This window comes from Phyllostomus hastatus, unplaced genomic scaffold (genome assembly GCF_019186645.2).
Source record: "Phyllostomus hastatus isolate PE091 unplaced genomic scaffold, TTU_PhHast_1.1 phas_contig_159, whole genome shotgun sequence".
Classification (NCBI taxonomy): domain Eukaryota; kingdom Metazoa; phylum Chordata; class Mammalia; order Chiroptera; family Phyllostomidae; genus Phyllostomus; species Phyllostomus hastatus.
In genome coordinates this window covers 12,758,343-12,776,328 of record NW_025333640.1, presented here as the reverse complement: position 1 = coordinate 12,776,328, position 17,986 = coordinate 12,758,343, and the positions used below count along the sequence as shown (strand labels likewise).

General features: G+C 42.6%; 1 protein-coding gene across 5 annotated transcripts in view; it reads left to right on the top strand.

The window, feature by feature from the left end:
- PALLD (palladin, cytoskeletal associated protein) overlaps positions 1-17,986 on the top strand; it is a 354,974-nt gene that overhangs the window by 264,707 nt on the left and 72,281 nt on the right. The window contains exon 1 of one of the 5 annotated variants that reach the window (XM_045830999.1): positions 8,867-9,007. The exons of the other annotated variants lie outside the window; for them this stretch is intronic. The gene's annotated coding sequence lies outside the window, so the exon portion shown is untranslated. Of the gene's footprint in view, positions 1-8,866; positions 9,008-17,986 lie in introns of those variants that run through there. 5 annotated transcript variants of the gene reach the window in all.

The following is a 17,986-nucleotide window of genomic DNA, read 5'->3' as shown; positions in this document are numbered from 1 at the left end:
TTTTATTTCCCCAGATGTGCAGTGTGTTCACAAGGCAGCTATGAGTAACTAACTCGTAAAAGAAGTGTCCAAATGAATGAACAACTGCAAAGCACCTGTTGTTAACAGCTGATTTTGTCTCCTCACTTAGATTACAAAGAGCCTGAGAATAGGAGGCGGGGTTTCCTTCATTTCAAACTTGTGACACCTACAGACTTAAGTTCACACAGAAAACAACCAGATGGGAAAACCTGTCTTTACAGCCAATGAAAGGAAAGAAGGGCTCAGACAAACATCAGCTCCCTAAGACTAGGGCTGTGGTATGATTGTCACGGGCCCTAGGCACTTTGTCTTTGTGTGTCCTTTTCTTCATTAAAAAAAAAAAATAGAGCCCTGACTGGCGTAGCTCAGTGGATTGAGCGCCGGCTGCGGCTGCGAAGCAAAGTGTCGCAGGTTTGATGCCCAGTCAGGGTACATGCCCGGGTTGCAGGCCATAACCCCCAGCAACTGCATATTGATGTTTCTCTCTCTCTCTTTCTATCTCCCTCCCTTCCCTCTCTAAAAATAAATAAATAAAATCTTTAAAAAAAAGTAGAATTATATTTTGCAATGTCATTAGTATGAAGAGGAATAAAACCCAAACCGGAGTCATTATTATATAATCATCCTTATAATATTCATTTACATTCATTTTGTTTCCTTCTGAGCATAAAAATATTTAAAATCTAAAGTTTCTGTGGGCTGCCAAAAGTGTTGTAGGTGCTAGTTCTGCTCCCGCTGTGACTGGTGGGCGGCCCTGACTGAGGTGACAGGCAAGGACACTTCCTAAACTGCACCTGGCCTCCCCTCTTTTTACCCTCCTTGTAATACTGAGCATTGCAAGTCCCTTTAACTTCTTTTTTTCTGTTTCTTGATACTTCTCTCCAAGCAACAAGAGGCTCAAGGATCCCTTTCTCCCGAAGTCATACCACCCTAGAAAAGCCAGTGCGCGCCCCCAGCCAGCGAGCCCTGTGGGGTTGAGAACTCTGCTTTCTAAATCTTACTATTTCAACTGTGTTCAGAAATTGCATTTTAAAAACTGGCCTTCTGTAGGGCTGCTCCTGGGGGGTTCCTTTGGCCATTGCGTGATGACCGCGAGGCGGGCAACTGAACCCAAAACGAATTCCTCGGTGATGCTGAAAGACTGTGCCTTTGTTCTCAAAAGTGGAGTCAACTGGAGAGGATAGTTTTTGTCAGACCAGTTCATCCATTCCTGGGACACCAGGCTTTGTTAAGTGTCATACAGTGGGCAAACAAACAAGGGAACAATGACACCGAAGTATGTCAAGCTTAGATTGTGCCACCCACAAAGGATAGAACAAGGATGTTACCACCTACAAGCTAATGAACTGAATGCAGCAATGGGCCGAAACATGTATAGACCTGTTGGTAATAAATCAACGTGCAATGGGGCTTTTTAAAAAAATTAAGATAATGATTAGCAAAGGGTTTGGATTTAAGGAGGCAGAGCGCTCAATTTAGTCTTTATTTATGGTTGCTATCATTTTTCTTCTGTTAAAAACTTTATTTTCCGAGTCTTTTTTTGTCAACTTTGCTCAAAAATTACACTTTTAAAACCAGCGCTCCCTCTAATTTCTATCAGTGTAGTCTTCTCTCTTTGCACTCTACTCATGTGCCGCAATTTATTGCATATTATAAAGGACATGGCCATTTGAAAACATTTAAATAGGCCACTAGTTTCTTTTAATATAACAGATTGAACCAAAGTTTAATTTGAAGAGACTCTTGATTTCCCATAAAGTGATCAAATTACCTCAAAATTAGTTAACTCTTTCTAACGTAACTAAAAGCAAACAGAAAAATATGATATACTGATACACAAATGATCTCAATTCTTTGGAACAATGGGAATATTTTTTTACATCTAATGGGATCTTAGGTAAACATCCTGATTTTTTTTGTCTGAAATCTAGTATTTCATTGTGTCAGTGGCAACACAGTATATTCACTCAATGGGCCCATAATGGACAGTATCAATATTATGTTGATTGTTTTAACTGTCAATCGTGTATATTATATATCACATACATTTTTTCTTTAACTACTGTTACCAAAAATTTCATCATATGGGGCTTAAGATCTACATCCAGGGAATTTTCCAATATATAATTCATTCATTAAATTTCTGTTTTTAAATAACATTTAATTAGAATATATGACTTCCCCTTTCTCTCTCTCTCTTCTCATTCCCTATCCATACCAGAGTCCAGATTTGCATATTTTATTGTGGCAAAGACATATACTGTACAATATTCTCAACAGTCCTCTCAGGAGTTGGATATCTTTGCTAGAAAACCTTTCATTGCAGCACCCCAGCCAATCTCTGTGTATTTCCCGAATGAGAAAAACCAAGTACTTCAGATAACAAAATCTTACTCGTTTGAACCAGGGCATTCATGTGTTAATTCAAGGGAATGGATGCTCAAGTGTAGGATGTGATGGGTTTAGTAGAGGGATGGTTTTAGGGTTAGAGAACATAGGCCTGCTTCCCTGCTTCCTGCCCGTGTGGTTGCCTGTCTGCATTCTGTTGAAGTCCATGGTTTCCTCCGCATTGAAATCATCATTCCGAGAAAGGCCCCCAACACCTACAGCAGCTCTGTTACCGAGGTAGTTTTGCTTCCTATGTTTCTGAGAGCACCTGTAAAACGAGAGCTGACCTGTGTGTTTTTGAAGCATCTAAATGTGTCTATATGAAGTGCAGCACTGATTCCTTGTTACGGTATCACCACAGGTAACAGTATTAAGAGAATCAACTGAGTTATGTGTCATCCCACCCATAACTTCATAAATTGCCATTAGGATTAATATATATGTAAGGATGTGCAATCCTAAATGGATTGTCATATTAGTCCATGATGAGTCATTATATTTATAAGACACAGCTTAAGGTTTTTCTTATGCAGGTTAAAGTTAAACTCACCAGTCAGCTCACAGCAGTATTTCACCATTTACTCAAGAGGGTCACATAAAAAGGCAAATTCCTACTTGTAACTATGCCTTTCCAGTAATCCATGTGGAATCTGTGGATGATTCCATCAAAGCCAGCATAACTCATTTGATTTGGAAAAGGGTACTTAATAATGAGTCAGATTCTTTTGTGGGTAAAGCAGGGCATGTTTAGAAGCTGCCTTAACTATTTCAGATCAAGCAGACATTTTCGTGCACACTAAAACCTTGTAATAATAAACTACTGATTTGCTAATGGAGTTCTTAGTATCCTGAGATTGTTAATGGATTTCCACAAATCTGTACTTTTAAAATGTATTAGGGTGACATTGGTTAATAAGATTATATAGTTTTCCAGTGTACATTTCTATGATACATGATCTGTATATTGCATTGCACACCCACCACCCAAAGTCAAATCTTCTTGTCACCAGATATTTGACCCCCTTTACCCTTTACTACCCCCACCCCCTGAATTCTCTCTGGTGACCACCCTGCTGTTGTCTGCATTTATGAGTTTTATTTGTTTTTCTTTGTTCATTTGTTGCTTTCAGTTTTATATCCCACATATGAGTGAAATCATATGGTTCTTAACTTTTTCTATGTGAGTTATTTTGCTTAGCATGATACTCTTGACATCCATCCATGTTGTTACGAATGGCAGTATTTCATCTTTTCTTATGGCTGAGTAGTAGTCCATTGTATATATAATTTTTACTCTATATTCATCATCCCTGGAGTTTTGGCTCTGGAGTTAACAATTTATGTTATTGCTGCCCCATGTAGCTGCTGTGTGTCCTTGGGCAAGTTACCTAACCTCTCTGTGCTCACTGTCTTCCTCTATGAAGGGGGCATTATGGTAACAGCCATACCCGCCATGGCTCGTAGAGTGAGATAAATGGGAGAATTCACGTCAAGTGATTGGTCGAGTGTCAACACAGATGAAGTTCAGATTATTATTTTTCACTCTGTCCCTAACTAAATACTGTGTTTTGTTAAAACACATACGCAAAAAAGTTCCGGAGATACTATAACTTTATGAATGGACACATTGAAAGGGGAAGAAAACTTACCCTTACCTGCTACATCCCAAACAGGGTGCCGAGTGCCGCACAGGCAGCCTCTCTATCTTCTCATCAGCAGACCAAGGTAAACACCTCTTCCTCCACTTCACAGATGGGACAACAGAAGCCCTGTGAGTTTCAGGGTCATGAGAAACGGCCTTCTGTTGACCCCCGTCCATCTGGCTCCAAAGCCCAGGCCCTTTTCAGGACCCCCTTCCTCTAGAGTCTCTCTCCGGGCCCCTGCTAGCTCCGATTCTCTGATTCCTCTAGAGTTGTTTTAGAGGTTCTGGGTTTCCTCTGCTCTCACAAACTCAGTCTGTTCTTTTGTTCACAATTTCTTGGTTTTTCTTTACATTTCATGACCACAGACCTTCGGGTTGTCCTGTTCTCCCTACATAGCATTTTTTGTTTCCTCTGGATTCTTAATCACATTTGCACAAATACAAACAGTTCCGTTTTCTTTTTCCCTTATCCTTTCTTCCTTCTCTTAATAAAAAGTTACATACAAAGAGCCAGAAAGTTACCTTGGCTAATGGAATATATTAATTTATGTTTATGTTGAAAGCATGAATTGCCCTTGGAGGTTTACCCTGTCTCTCTGCCCCTAATAATCAGTGTTCATAATCAAACAATGCACATGGCTTGGCCTCTAGAAGACCCACATTTTTACTTTTAAAGGTGCCTCACTTTGGCTGTTGCTATCGAAATAAACATTCCATATAAAATGCTGCAATTAATTACAGAGTCAAATTCAAAGTGCTCATTAAAAATATGAATAAAAGCTGATCTTAAAGATTCTATTCTCAGAAACATTTTTCCCAAAATAATGTTAATTGGATCAAATATCAGGTAGAATCTGTAATTACTGTTTTTCTAGTCTTGTTCTTGTTTGCTGAATGTGGTGAGGTGCCCTTGCAAATGTAGTATGGAGGCCATTTAACCAAGGCTCTGTGCCTTTTAAAGATATAGCAAGACGTAAATCAACGGGTTTTTTAAAATTAATATCAAAGCACCAGAAATGAATGGAAACAGACTCTTTTTCTGAATTGATATCAGAACATCTATTATATGTACCATAGATCACTCTGAGGAAATACATAGCACGAGCCTCCTGATAGAGTATGCCAATCCAGAAGCCAAGAATCTTCTAAGAAAATCACAAATTTTTGATAATTTTCATTAAAATATTATTTTAAGCAAAGCACATTCTCCTGCTATGTATAAATAAAAGGAGTGAAAATACAAATGTAGGCTTTAGTTTATATGTTAGGAAAGCATGGCTGAGCAACGCATACGTGTGGTGGTGGCTTTTCTAATGGACACTTGGCAAGTAGACATTTACCTGACTTGCTAAAACATTATTGCCCATGGTTTGAGATAGGTGCTTTGTAGCATCTGCCAAAAATTATGTGGCTGTATATCTGTTTCTCTGTCTGTTCGGTGAATACCACTTGTTTTCAGTTGTCTTTTGTCATTTTAGTTTTAACCACCTGTTTCACATTTTTAATTTGTGAGAGAATATGAGAAGGAGAATAAAAGAATGATTTTAAGGATTGCCTTCATCCATTATACACTGTACCATGAACAACTAGAAAACTGAGCAAATTACTTCATCTCAAATCGGTTCACAGACCTATCGGTAATAGGTCTGTGAGCCAAAGCATGTCATGGTGAAGCTAGCAGTGGGAGTTCCAAAACAGACCCTCCGCCACACTTCCAGTGAAGCCAGGGAGAGTCCCGTGAGTGCAGCCCCTGGCACACTTGCTCACCACCCCTTTCATCTCACCTGAAAACCTCAGAACTCTCCAGTTTCAGCTCAGGGAGAAGGAAGAAAGAACCATCTAAAGAGAAGGTTCTTGATCAGAATCTGCAATGTGCACAAGGGGACAGAGTGTTCTTCTTCCTGCTTGGCAGAAGACCCTATCAATCCTTCTACTGATAAGAATTTTCACAATTCTGGGACTGGCCAAAGCAATAGCTAAGATGTACCCATGCCTCCCACATTTCATGCATGCATCTTTAAGAGGTGAAAGCATTATAATATTTCATGTTTTGTGCCAGTTCCTTAAGACCTCCTGGACTTTAGCTCTGAAAAATGAAAACTGGTGCACATGAATGTGTCTGTATGGGCTGTTGTAGTAGGAATAAGGCAGAGATGGCAGATCTAATGGGACATCCTCCTTTTGCTGCCGCTTGAGTGTAAAGAATTGGATAGGTTTTCTGGCAGTTAATCAGCTCTCCCAGTCTGTTCTATCCTAGATACACTCCCATGGTTTGTAAATGCTTGAAGTGGTAGTAACTCATGCTTACCTATTTTATTCTTTCTGTGCTTATGTTCAGAATGGACTTCTAAGTCATAAAATCACAAAATTTAAGAACTATAACTTTAAATTTATTAAATTAATTCCATTGTTGTGGAAATAAGAAAACCCCAGAGTTCCACAGTTAATGGCACAAACTGATAAGTCCTAACTCATTTTATTTTATTAAAATTAATTTTTATTTAAGTATACTTGGTATACAATCTCATGTTGATTATATTAATTTCAGGTCTTCAATGTAGCAATTCAACATTTTTATACCTTAAAGTGTGATCACCCCACTAATCCCAGTCACCTTGTAAACTTATCACAATATTGTGACTATATTCTCATTCCCCTTTGCACCCATTCCCCACCCCCTCCCTTCTGGTACCCATCCCTTTGGTCTCCTTCTATGAGTCTGTTTTTGTTTTGTTTTCTTTTAGATTCCACATAGAAATGAAATCACATGGTATTTGTTTTTCTCTGCCTGACTCATTTCACTTAGCATAATACCCTCTGGATCCACCTGTGTTCTAGCAAGTGGCAAGATTACATTCATTTTTACTGCTGTGTAATATTCTATTTTGTGTATATGTGTATATTCTGTCTTCTTCATTCATCTATTGATGGACACTTTGCTTCCATAGCTTGATAATTGTAAATAATGCTGCAGTGAACATAGGGGTGCATATCTTTTCAAATTAGTGTTCTTATTTCTTTTGGATAACTACCCAGAAATGGAATTGCTGGACCATATGGTATATCTATTTTTAGGGCTCTTTCTTCAATATCAGACTGCAGTCCGTAAGGAAACCCTGTGATGAACCAAGTGATGGTTTTCTTATGGCCCTAGTGGTCATTTAACGCAGAACTGAACCAACTAAAAATTCAAAATTGGCAAAGTTAAACAGTGAAGTACTGAGGGTTTTTTGTTCACCTATCATCATCTCAAAAATTGAAAGGATGAAAATGCCTTGTGTTATGCATGGCTATTATATATTATAGGCAATATATATATATATATATATATATATATATATATATATATCAGAATCATGTAAATGATTATCTAACCTATGTTTAAAACATGTTCAAATACATATGCACAAGTCTGGAAGAGTAGACTGTTAGTGTTAACAGTGTTTATCTCTGAGGGTAGAATTTCAAAGATGCATCCACACTGGAGTTATTGCTTGAATGTTTCACAGACATAATTTAGGCTAAAAATTGAATAAAGGTATTTCAGAAGGATAGGGTCAGGCTGTGAACCTAGAAACCCTACTGTCTGATATTAATGATGAAGGTAGGGGTAAAATTACTAGGCCATCTAAACACAGTGCACTACTATTCAAATCTAGTTGACATTGATTGGTATTTACTTGGTGACCATTGTGCAGAAAGGCCTAACACAGTAATAGGTGTTCAATATGTTAGATATTAGCATCCATCCATCCATTCATGCATTCATTTGGTTGACAGTTTATTGTGTGTGAAAGAGATTCGGTCCCACTGGCCAAGGAGCACATAGCACAGTGGGAAGGGAGGACAGCAGTGACTGTGTTTTAGTGTGCTGACCCAACTACCGGGGGATGCTGCATGGAGCAAGGGGTCCTTCACCCAGTGTGTGAAAGGAGGTTTCTGGTCTGGATGTAGGGTGAAGCCCACGTAATTCACAAGTTTTACATAGGAAACTAATTTTGGAATCCATGAGTCAATTTCTTCCTTTAAAACACTTCTGTAGACATCCCCATTGTAGTAAGTGCACACAAGTGACTCAGATCCTCTAGTAGTTTATGACAGAAGAACGCAGGACAAGGACAGTGTTCCTAAGAAGTTGCTAAATCAGAATGCTACACTTCTTACCCTAAAGGTCCTGAATTTAGTTACTCATTGAGACACAGATCAGAGTAAACTATTTCATGGAAATCTAGAAGTTATCCTTTCATTCTGCAGGATACCTGCACGTCCTCAGCGCCCAGGTTAAAGGTGAGCAGTCGAGGGAGCTGGACCTCCCCACTCCACCTTACCCTGCCCTTGCAACCCCAACTTCCCCCCTGCCCCACCCCTCCCCTCCCCCTCCCCTCCCTCCCCTCCCCCTCCCTCCCTCCCCTCCTGCCCTTATCATGCCTTCAGGACTCCTCTTCCACAGTGAGCATTCATTCCTTTGCCCTCCATGCTGCCCTGGAGTCAGATTTATTGGACACTACGTTTTAGTCTATAGAGGAAAAAACACAATCACGACTCATCCTAACACGCAGCCAACAGTTCTGTTGGCCTAGGAAAAAAAGTTAAAAGTTAAATGCTTTCCCATTATCAATTTTTGCAAGTTCCGGGAAAGCCCCATTCATCACTTAGCTGCCCAGGAAGGGGTTTGAGACCAGAAGAAGGGAGGGGCTTGATTAGGAGGAGGGCGCGGGGAAGCTGGCGCTAAACTGGGGGCTGTTTCCCCAGGCCGAGCCCCACCCCCTTTGCTCCCGCGGGCCTCTCGGCCGGGAGGGGGACTCTTATTTTGAAGGACCGCAAGGCAGACAGAGACTCACTGAGTCACAGCGGTATATAGCCCGGTACCTGCCTGGCGTCTCAGCCCGCAGAGGCTGCACCAGACAGGACGGGGATTGGAGAGCCTCCGGGCGGGGCGCAGCCTTGAGACCAGAGGTAGGCACTGGATTCGGCCCTTTGCCTGGTAGAAAAGGATGAATTAAAGGGATTGAAAGGTGCAGGGTGGCAGAGAGCTGGGGGTGGGAGGGCTTTAGAAGAAAAAGTGGGTGTGGGGAGAGAGAAGGCAGAAAAACTTGTAAATGCAGAGTTCCCACCACTGCCTACGGTCTTCTCGCAAAGTTCCCTCCCTCCTCTTGCTTGATCTGCGCAGGGATCTTTGAAAACTGAGCTTTTGGTGGGAATTTTGCATCATAAAAGAGCTGGGACTGGGGATGCTTTGCTGGCCCGAGTGATCCCTCCCGCTTTTCTAACTTTTCTGAGCCCATTCCTCCCTTAATCGGGGCCCCTCTCTAGGAGGGGTCAGATCTGGCGTGGGAAGGCAGAGAAAGCTAGGCTGGCAGAGATTGGGGGAGGGGGATGATCTCATTCCTTTTCGGCTGGTGGGGGAAGGAGGGATCCGTCCATCCCTAGCCAAGCCTGGGCGCTGCACCCTCACCCTGCTCCTACCCCATCCTCCTTTCTCTAGAAGGAGGACACCCCCCCATGTTATTCAGAGTATTTGCCCGTAGCCGGGGGGACTCTTCCCTTACCTGTAAGCGGTGGCCACGGCACAGTAGTTGTGTTTTGCCCGCTTGCTGGTCCTCTAGACCCTGAGCTCCGCCTCTACCTCTTTCGTGGCTCTGGCTTTGTTAGCAGCTACTCAGATCCATCTGGCCACGACGTGGCTACAGCCAACTGAAGGGGTTTTGTGCATAGTCAGGCTGGCCCTCTCTAGGATGCTTTGTGTTCCCAAACCTGGAGTGCAGGGTTTAGTGGCGGGAGGAGAGGGTCTGGCCCCTGGAAGTAGCGGCCCCACCTGGAAAGTGGGGACTTCTCCTGTTTGCCTTATTTAACATTTGGTGTTTAACATCTTTCCGGAATGGTGAGTGAGTGGTCCAGGACTCCAGAATGGAGAGTTTGGTCCGGAGTGAGCCCGGAGTGAGGTTGAGACTTTTGCACAGGCCGGGAATAAAGTGGGGAAGGAGAGGCAGGCAGTGGGTCACCTCGGGTGCAGGCATCTTCCCACCTTACTGAGCCGGGTCTTCCTTTTGCAGCCGGCCTGGGCTAGCCCAGTGTAGGTGAATCACTAGGACCGCTCTGCACTCGTCAGACCCAGCCCAGCGGTCCTTAGGCGTTCTTCCCTAGCTGGATCTACATTTTGATTCGCAGTCACATAGAACAAGTATGAGAAAGGCAGAAGTGGAGAGGCCCAAGCTTCTGAGGCAGGAAACAGTGCGTTCCCTGGTAACCAGCTTTCGAAAAAGCTGCCCTTGCCACCAGTCCTACCCCGACCCGATCCTTAAGGCAGAGCTGCGTGCTTACCAGCTCCGGAAACTGCAGAGTTTTGCCTTTGGTTTGTGTGATGAAGGCCTCTGTCAAAACTGCCTCAATAGCTGCCATTAAGGAAAAGTTGTCCAGCTGATTGTCCAGGGACTTTGGTTTGGTTACTTCAACCGCAGTGGAATATTATTTTTCTCAAGATCTGGCAAACTGACTTAGTGATAAGAGGTTTGAGGAAATTTTTCTTCCTAATCTGTTTATTTTGTGCCTTAGAGGGACTGTAAGAGTTATACCTTAAGAGAGGAAGTTAAGTGGTTAATACATCCTTGACCAATGTATAATGAATAGGCAAGAGCTACATAATCAATAGGTTTTTCAACTAATTCCTAAGCTTTATTTTTTACTCACTCCATTTATTATACATAAATAAGATCTATTTAATATTCTACTTTTTTGTCTTTACAAGAAGCATGGCGATGGGTTGCCCAGTGCCCACCTCACATCCCTCGGTAGGAAACTAGCCATGTACAGTGAATAATAAAATGTGCCAACATCCTAACCATCTCTTCGGCTGTGTGAAAGCTTGATGCTCTGCATGAAGAGCATAGGTAGTTGGTTGAAAATAATGTGGCTTTATTGTTCGTGGCTGTTGACATCCATGAATCATAGAATTCTGACAGCTGGTGTGACACAGTAGCTTACCTGGTTTAAGTGGTGCAATAACTGAATGCTCAGTCTGTTCCAGGTGAAGATGTTGCCTTTGTAAACGCTGGACAGCTGTCCTAGTTGGAGTAGCCCTGGTACGCGTCAGTATATCCTATGGGCTCTGGTTTCTGGTTGACTTCTCAAGCTTTTTAAGATAGAATAAAAAGTGAATGCTACTTACCCTGTTGCACTGTGGTTGGTGTTTAAAACTTTATTTTCCCTGGTGAATCTTATATTCTACTATGTTTGAAACAATTATGTATTACTGAATTATAATGCATTTCCTGGAAATTATCAAGGATTTTACACTACTCGAGGCGCTAAAGTCATTATTTTAAGAGGAAGCTATTCATTTGTTCAAACAATTATTAATTGTGGAAACAATTGTTGATTTCCACCCCCCTGTGTTCCGGATTACTTTCACAATTATTGAGAACTGTAAAAATACATGTTAGACATTGTCTTTCCTTTTGTGTATAATTTCCACATAAACAATTTCATATCAAAATGTATTGTACTCTTTCAGCATTTACTTCAGAAGATCCAGATAATCATCAGGTAGTCAAAGTTCCCTATACTTCTAAAGTTACCTCTTATTTAACATCTTACAAAATAATTCTCTTCTTCAGGTAAATGGGAAGAGGGGTAGATGCTAAATATACACTTTAAGAAATAAGGATATGTTAAAAAATAAAAATCAAGGCTATGTTATAAGAGTCCTAAACTCTTCTTTGAAATTGTTCCCACTATATTTATTAGCTCATTCTAATAATATTGAGATACAGAACAAGAAATGGAACGCTACCAGATTTTAAAGAAAGGTGTAGGGAAAGTAAGAATTTTCTCTAGGGTGATCGAGAGACAAAACTGGGGCACTAGGATCTGCCTGATTCTGTGTCCCAGGGTTTTTGCTTCAGAAAATCTCTGCGAGTTTACACTAATACAAGGGATTTTTTTTTTTTTCAGGAATTCTCTGTATCAGATTTTGTCAAAGGATAAAGAATTAGAGATGGTAGAGGAGAGAGGTTTCAGCCACGGAGATGTGAGTTGGAAGCAGTGGACCATTCTGGTAGGAAGGGCGTGGAGGTGGCAGGGCAGGAGGACCACCCTCTGGGAGCAGTGGTTTGTGCTGCTTTCTGCCCAGCCCCACCCCCTATTAGAGGCACAGATTTCTTCCTGAGCAGTAAATGTTAGCTGTCTTATTGGCTGTGTGCTATAGGGTTAACCGTGATTTCTAACACAAGCTGTTCCTCGTACATGAGCCTCTCTTAACTGTGTTAATGCCTGCAAGGAAATAAATACACTGAAGACGTGGGGTGGACAGTTAACGTCAGTTCTGCCTCTCCCACTGGACGTGTGTCGGCCCAGCTGTCAAAGCCCCGGCACTACGGTAAGCTGAGGGTGATTTCCAGTCTGGCACGGACTTGTGGAAGGCAGAAAGGCTTATTTGATGGATAAGATCTCCTCCTGAGAGAGAAGCTGCCATTTGCAAAGGTGTGTCAGCCAGAAGAAATGAGCAAATGACTGTTTTCTGGTTTCTATGGGCAAAACTTTGCAATTTTTTTTTTCCATATGGAAGCGTTAAAAATAGATTCATAGGAAGAGATACAAAATCAAAAAAACAAGTAAAAATAATAGATGTTGAAGTTTAACCAATAGGAGGGCAGAGAAGAACTAACCTTTGTGGAGTCACTGTCACCTACCAGGCTCTGCCTGGGTGCCCCGAGGTCTTTTACTGCCTTGCATTGTCACAACATGCTCTGAGGTACCCCCGCTGCATTTCTGGTGTCACAGAACTGGGACCAGGAACCCCATTCACAGAGAAATGAAGCATCACTGGACTGCTGTTCATGAGAATCTGAAGCTTGACCCCACTTTGCAAGATGTTAGTGATGCCTTTGAGAAATTGTCTAACTTGCTGAGAAGTAGCAGCCCTCAGCTTTCAGATGGGGTGGATTCTGGATGTGGATTTGTAAATTGGTTGCTGGGAACTCTGAACACACTTTCTCATTGAAACTCTGGCACACTTCATGGTTAGGTTCCCAGCACAGCCCAGAAATTGTAGCCGAAATATTCTGCTGTATTAATAGTACCTTAGAATTGAGCCACTATATATATAATATGTTTTCGTGTGTGTGTGTGTGGGAAAATGCACTCACAGCTCTAACTTGATTTTTTTATTAATGGTTTTTAATCCCAGCAACAATGGCAAAAAGGGCCCCACCTTCTCTTTTTCCATTGAAACTCTGAAGGGAAAATAAAGGTACACAGAGATACATTTCCTTTCACACTGCCCTTAAGCTAACAGAGACCCCACCCCGGGCACTGCAGAGCTGTGGGGAGGGGACCCCAGCTGTAGCTGGCTTCATAGCATCCCAGGGGAAAGAGAAGAGAGGGAAAAGGCCTCGGGAAATGGGACAGAAGTTTGGCCCAATTGCCAGCCAGCTTTTAGATGGCCAGTCGATGTGAGGTGCCGATTGGTTGACATTATTTCCTTGCTAATCAGTTTTTGCTACAGAATCTAGACCTACACTTTAGCACTACTTAGTTATATGTTCACTTATTTTCAAAGTCAGGGTTAGGTTTTAGATGGTATCTTTAATCATAGAAGGAAAGCAAATTTACAAGCTTTTATTTTTCCTTTTGATGGCAGTCCATGAAATTCCCAAACAAGTACCTATTTGGGAGTTGGACAGACTTGAGGTGAACTTGGATACTAATACGTAATTACTATCTTCTGAATAACCACATGATAAATACCACTTGTTAAACACATTATATTGGAAAGTGTACTGAAGTGTTTAGCACACTTTGTCAGTTACCCCTCCCCACAATCCCACGTGGTAAGTACTGTCAGCACCCACCCCCTTTCCCTGCCCCAGATCTTAAAAAAGGAAGAAAGTGAGATTCTGAGAGGGTCAGTAATTTGCCCAGAGCCACACAGACCTGAAGCGGCCAGGCTGGGGCCTCACTAACACAGTCAGTGTTGAGCAAGTCCCATGCCCTGGATACTGGCTGAGACTCCAGGAATGGAATAGTGACCTAAATGAACAAGTATGCGAAAATCCTGGCCTCATGGAGTTTATATTCCAATGGTAGGGAACAGACTGTAAACAAAGTGATCTAAACCTCAGGGGCTTCAGATGGAATTCTGTGCTATGGGGGAAAATAAAGCTGGGGAGAGGGATTAGGAATGCCAGGTTAGAGGTGGGGGCGGCAATTCAGTGAGGTAGAAACTCAGGATGAAGTGTGGCTAGGAGTCCCCAAGTACTTCACTATTGTTTCTCGTGGCAAGCCATTCTTTTTTGTAAAACGAAGTACTTGCGTATGTGGCGTCTTCATTAGTCGCCGTCAACACTCCTGCAAGGGACTGGGGAGCTATCTAGGGACCACAGATGAAGGGCTTGGTCCTGTCTATCCGGACGGAGGTCAGGAAAGACGGGGACAGTTGCCAGAGAGACATCCCGGAGATGGCTGGTGCCTGGCCTTTGCAAAGAGCACAGAGGCCTTTCCTCTGGAATCCTGGAAAGGCGGCGGTGTCTGGGAGTGGGTAGAAGGGGCAGTGGGAGCTCGAGGAAGTTCTCTACTGCTTGCCTCCACATTCTCAGTGAACTTGGAAGGGTGGTCATCAGCTGAGAGACAGTGTCTGAGGGAAGTGTGGGGAGAGAGAAGGTGTGAACCGTCCCCATGGGGGAGGAGAGGCCCAGATGCAGCTGGTGGTGTGTACACTCCGGGTCTGCCTGAGGCTGCATTCCGCCACCACGTGTGCAGGGTACTGGCCCTCAGAATTCTGATCTCGTTCACTTCTTGAGAAAAGGGGCTGTCTTTCTTTATTTGTCACTTACATGGAGCACAGCCCTTCATTTAGTACGAAGCGTTAGTCTAACTCATTTTCACTCGGGGCCACATTAGCCTCACAGTTGCCTTCAAAGGGCCGAATGTAATTTTAGGGCTGTATAAATGTAACTGCTCCTTAGCTAGACGCAAGGAGCTCTACATTCAGCTCTTTGAAGGCAACCTCGAGGCTGATGTGGCCCCCCATGAAAATGAGTTTGACACCCCTGACTTAGTAGATGTATGATCAGTGTTTGTTGAGTGACTACTAAAATCAACTTCATACACATTCATCCAGAAATTTCATATAACACTTTCTAGACTAATCACCACATTAATCCCTCCCTACTCTGAAATGCTCCAACACTTGGAGTCCCTAAAACAGCACTTGAATACAAGTTTTTTTCTATTGGGTTAATCTCATCTCTCTGATATTAAGATTGAACTTTAAACTATGAAACAACTCTCAATTATATGTTCTTATACATTTATCTCCGATGGCACCCTATATTGAACCTCACCCCTACCAGATCACACCTTTGTGGCACAATAAGGATGTCTTCTGCTTCTCCTTTGTCACACCTGGTGGGTTAACTCACTGTAGGCCATCAGCTGGGAAACAGAAAAATCAGTTGGGGTAGTTAGAATGATGCAGGGAATAGATAGGAATGGTATCACCTAAGTGTCAAAGGAAGTAAATGAAGTTGGATTCCAGCGATGGTTAGAAGATAGAATTGACCGCACTTGGCACCGAGGGTATGTGAAGGGTGAGGGAGGGGGATGCGTCAGGCCTTAGCCCCAGGGTCCCGCCGGCTGGGGGCAGATAGGGCTGCCAGTTAGAGAGGCCGGGGCAGGAGCTGGAGGAGCCCTGAAGGCAAGACCAGTCCGGTTGTGAATAGAGCAAGTGAAGGTATCCCGGAGGCCTTTAGGAATCTAAGTCTGACATTCTGGGAGATCAGTGATTTGGGAATTATCAACACCTGCGGTCATTAAAGCCTTGGGAGAAGAGGACTTTGCCCCCACAGGGAGCAGGAAGTGAGAGAATGTAATGCTCAGTATCTGAAGGTGGCCTGAAGTTCCCCTCATTTGACTGAGCTGTAGACTTGCAAACCCTGCCCAATGGCAGAGTACTGAAGGGAAGCATACCCCAGGAAACCACAAATGAACTCATTCAGAGCTGGAGCTGGAAAAATGTGTGGTTTTCCTTGGTAGAGCCTCATTTTTTATGTGTCTTTATAACTATAAATGGCTATATTTATATGAAAAGTGGCATGTGGCTTTTTAAAAAAGATCTATTTTAGGCACTTATTAAGAGATAAAATGTATCCAAATGTACTCCATACTTTCCTTGCACATCACACCGTTGCGTTATGTAACTGAATGTTTGAGCACATGCTGTCCACACTAGCAACTATAAATCTGTCCAGGCAAGTGTCTGTGAGATACCCAGGGACAGTAGATAAGGAGTTGGATCTCGCCTCTCCAAAGCCTTTATTTGCAAGGGAGAGAGTAGTACACAAGAATTTACAAATCTCTCCCAAAGGTAGAAGAATCATCCAGGGATGGGACGGCCTTTGTCCAAACCCAAGCATTCCTTGGCCCTTCTTCACACACAGTCAGCAGGAGATGTCAGTTTGCAAAAATACAAAATTATTCCATTTAATATCAGTTTGTCTTCTGCCTTTCCCAGAACTGTTCAACAGAGTGAGAGAGATGCTCAGTGAGGCCTCCAGGTGTGTGAAGCTACCAGACTCTTTTCCCCATTGAGGTCAAATTCAGGCTACAAATAAATGACAGAATCTGAAAAGTTACCTGGAGTTATTTAGAGATTTAGGAAAGTCTAAATCTAGGTCCATCACAAGCATATCAAATTTGAGACATGTGAAATCCAGTGCTGTTTAGAAGGCCGAGTCTTACTCATTTAAATACATCCTAGTAGGGGAGATGGGCAAGGCTACAAGGTGTCCTTACCTCTGCTACACAGATTTTGAAAACCCAGTGGAGAGTGGCTGTGACTTTCCAAAGGGGCACTTGTCAGAGGACCTGGATCTCCTGACTCCAACTGTGCCTTTCTGTTCAGCACAATAGCATCCTCTCTGAGATGCAGGGCACTATTACCACTTGAACATGTGTGCCAGCGGCACCTGCAGAATTTCCGAAAGCTTATGCACAGATGGCAAATCTGGCTGTCAAGTTGAGAACACTGGTCACAAGTTGAGAAGGAGAGTTTTTAAGGGTGAGTGCTAAATGTTTAAAATCCCAAAGACCAGTTTACTTGAGGAAGTAATTCCCACGGAAGAATCTGGTCGGGTGACGCAGGGAACTAACTACACAGTGGCCCTCTCTGCAGCTTGGCCACCTGCCCTGGGCTAACAGCTCAGTGGCCGCACAGTGGTGCAGGGCCTCCGGCTGCTCTGTGTCTGCTCCTTCCCTGTGTACATACCTGCAGTGTCAGTAGCTCCCAGGCAGGCCCAGTGGCTTCTACAACGCTGCTTGGAGCTCAGTCTTGCTGTGTGTTTATCTCCTTCCTAACCCCGTCATTTTGATTTCATCTATTTATTAAGCCAAATACAAATCTGAAAATGAAAGAGAAGGATAATCAAATTGGACTCTTAAATGTTTGCTCAATGTTATTGTGGTTTTATAGTTGTTTTATTTTACTATAGTGTTCTTACATCTATAACTAGAATATATTTCAAAATCACATTGGTAGTGCATGATCTCATTGCCTATGTAGTAAAACAATTATTGGTTTAAATAAACAAAATAATTATGTAGCATTCACAGAGTAATCCAGCCACATTTTTAATATTCAGTCATTTGAATAATTAGAAAGATCTGACAAAGGCTGAATACCTTACAACAAAATCTGGTTGTGCCATGGGCTCCGTTCTGAATCTTGGGTTTGGTTCTTTTAAAATACAAGGGCTTTTGGATTCTTTTCTGACTTCGACATAAGCAGCTCATCCTTTCATCACTCTGCTTTAGGTCCGGTTTCAACTATAAGTACCCCTTCTACAACCTCCATTTTTAAAAAATCTATTTTATTGGCAATAGGCATTCAACTAAAATGATGAATTGGGAAAAGATTGATGGCATCTCAGCTCTCAGCAATTG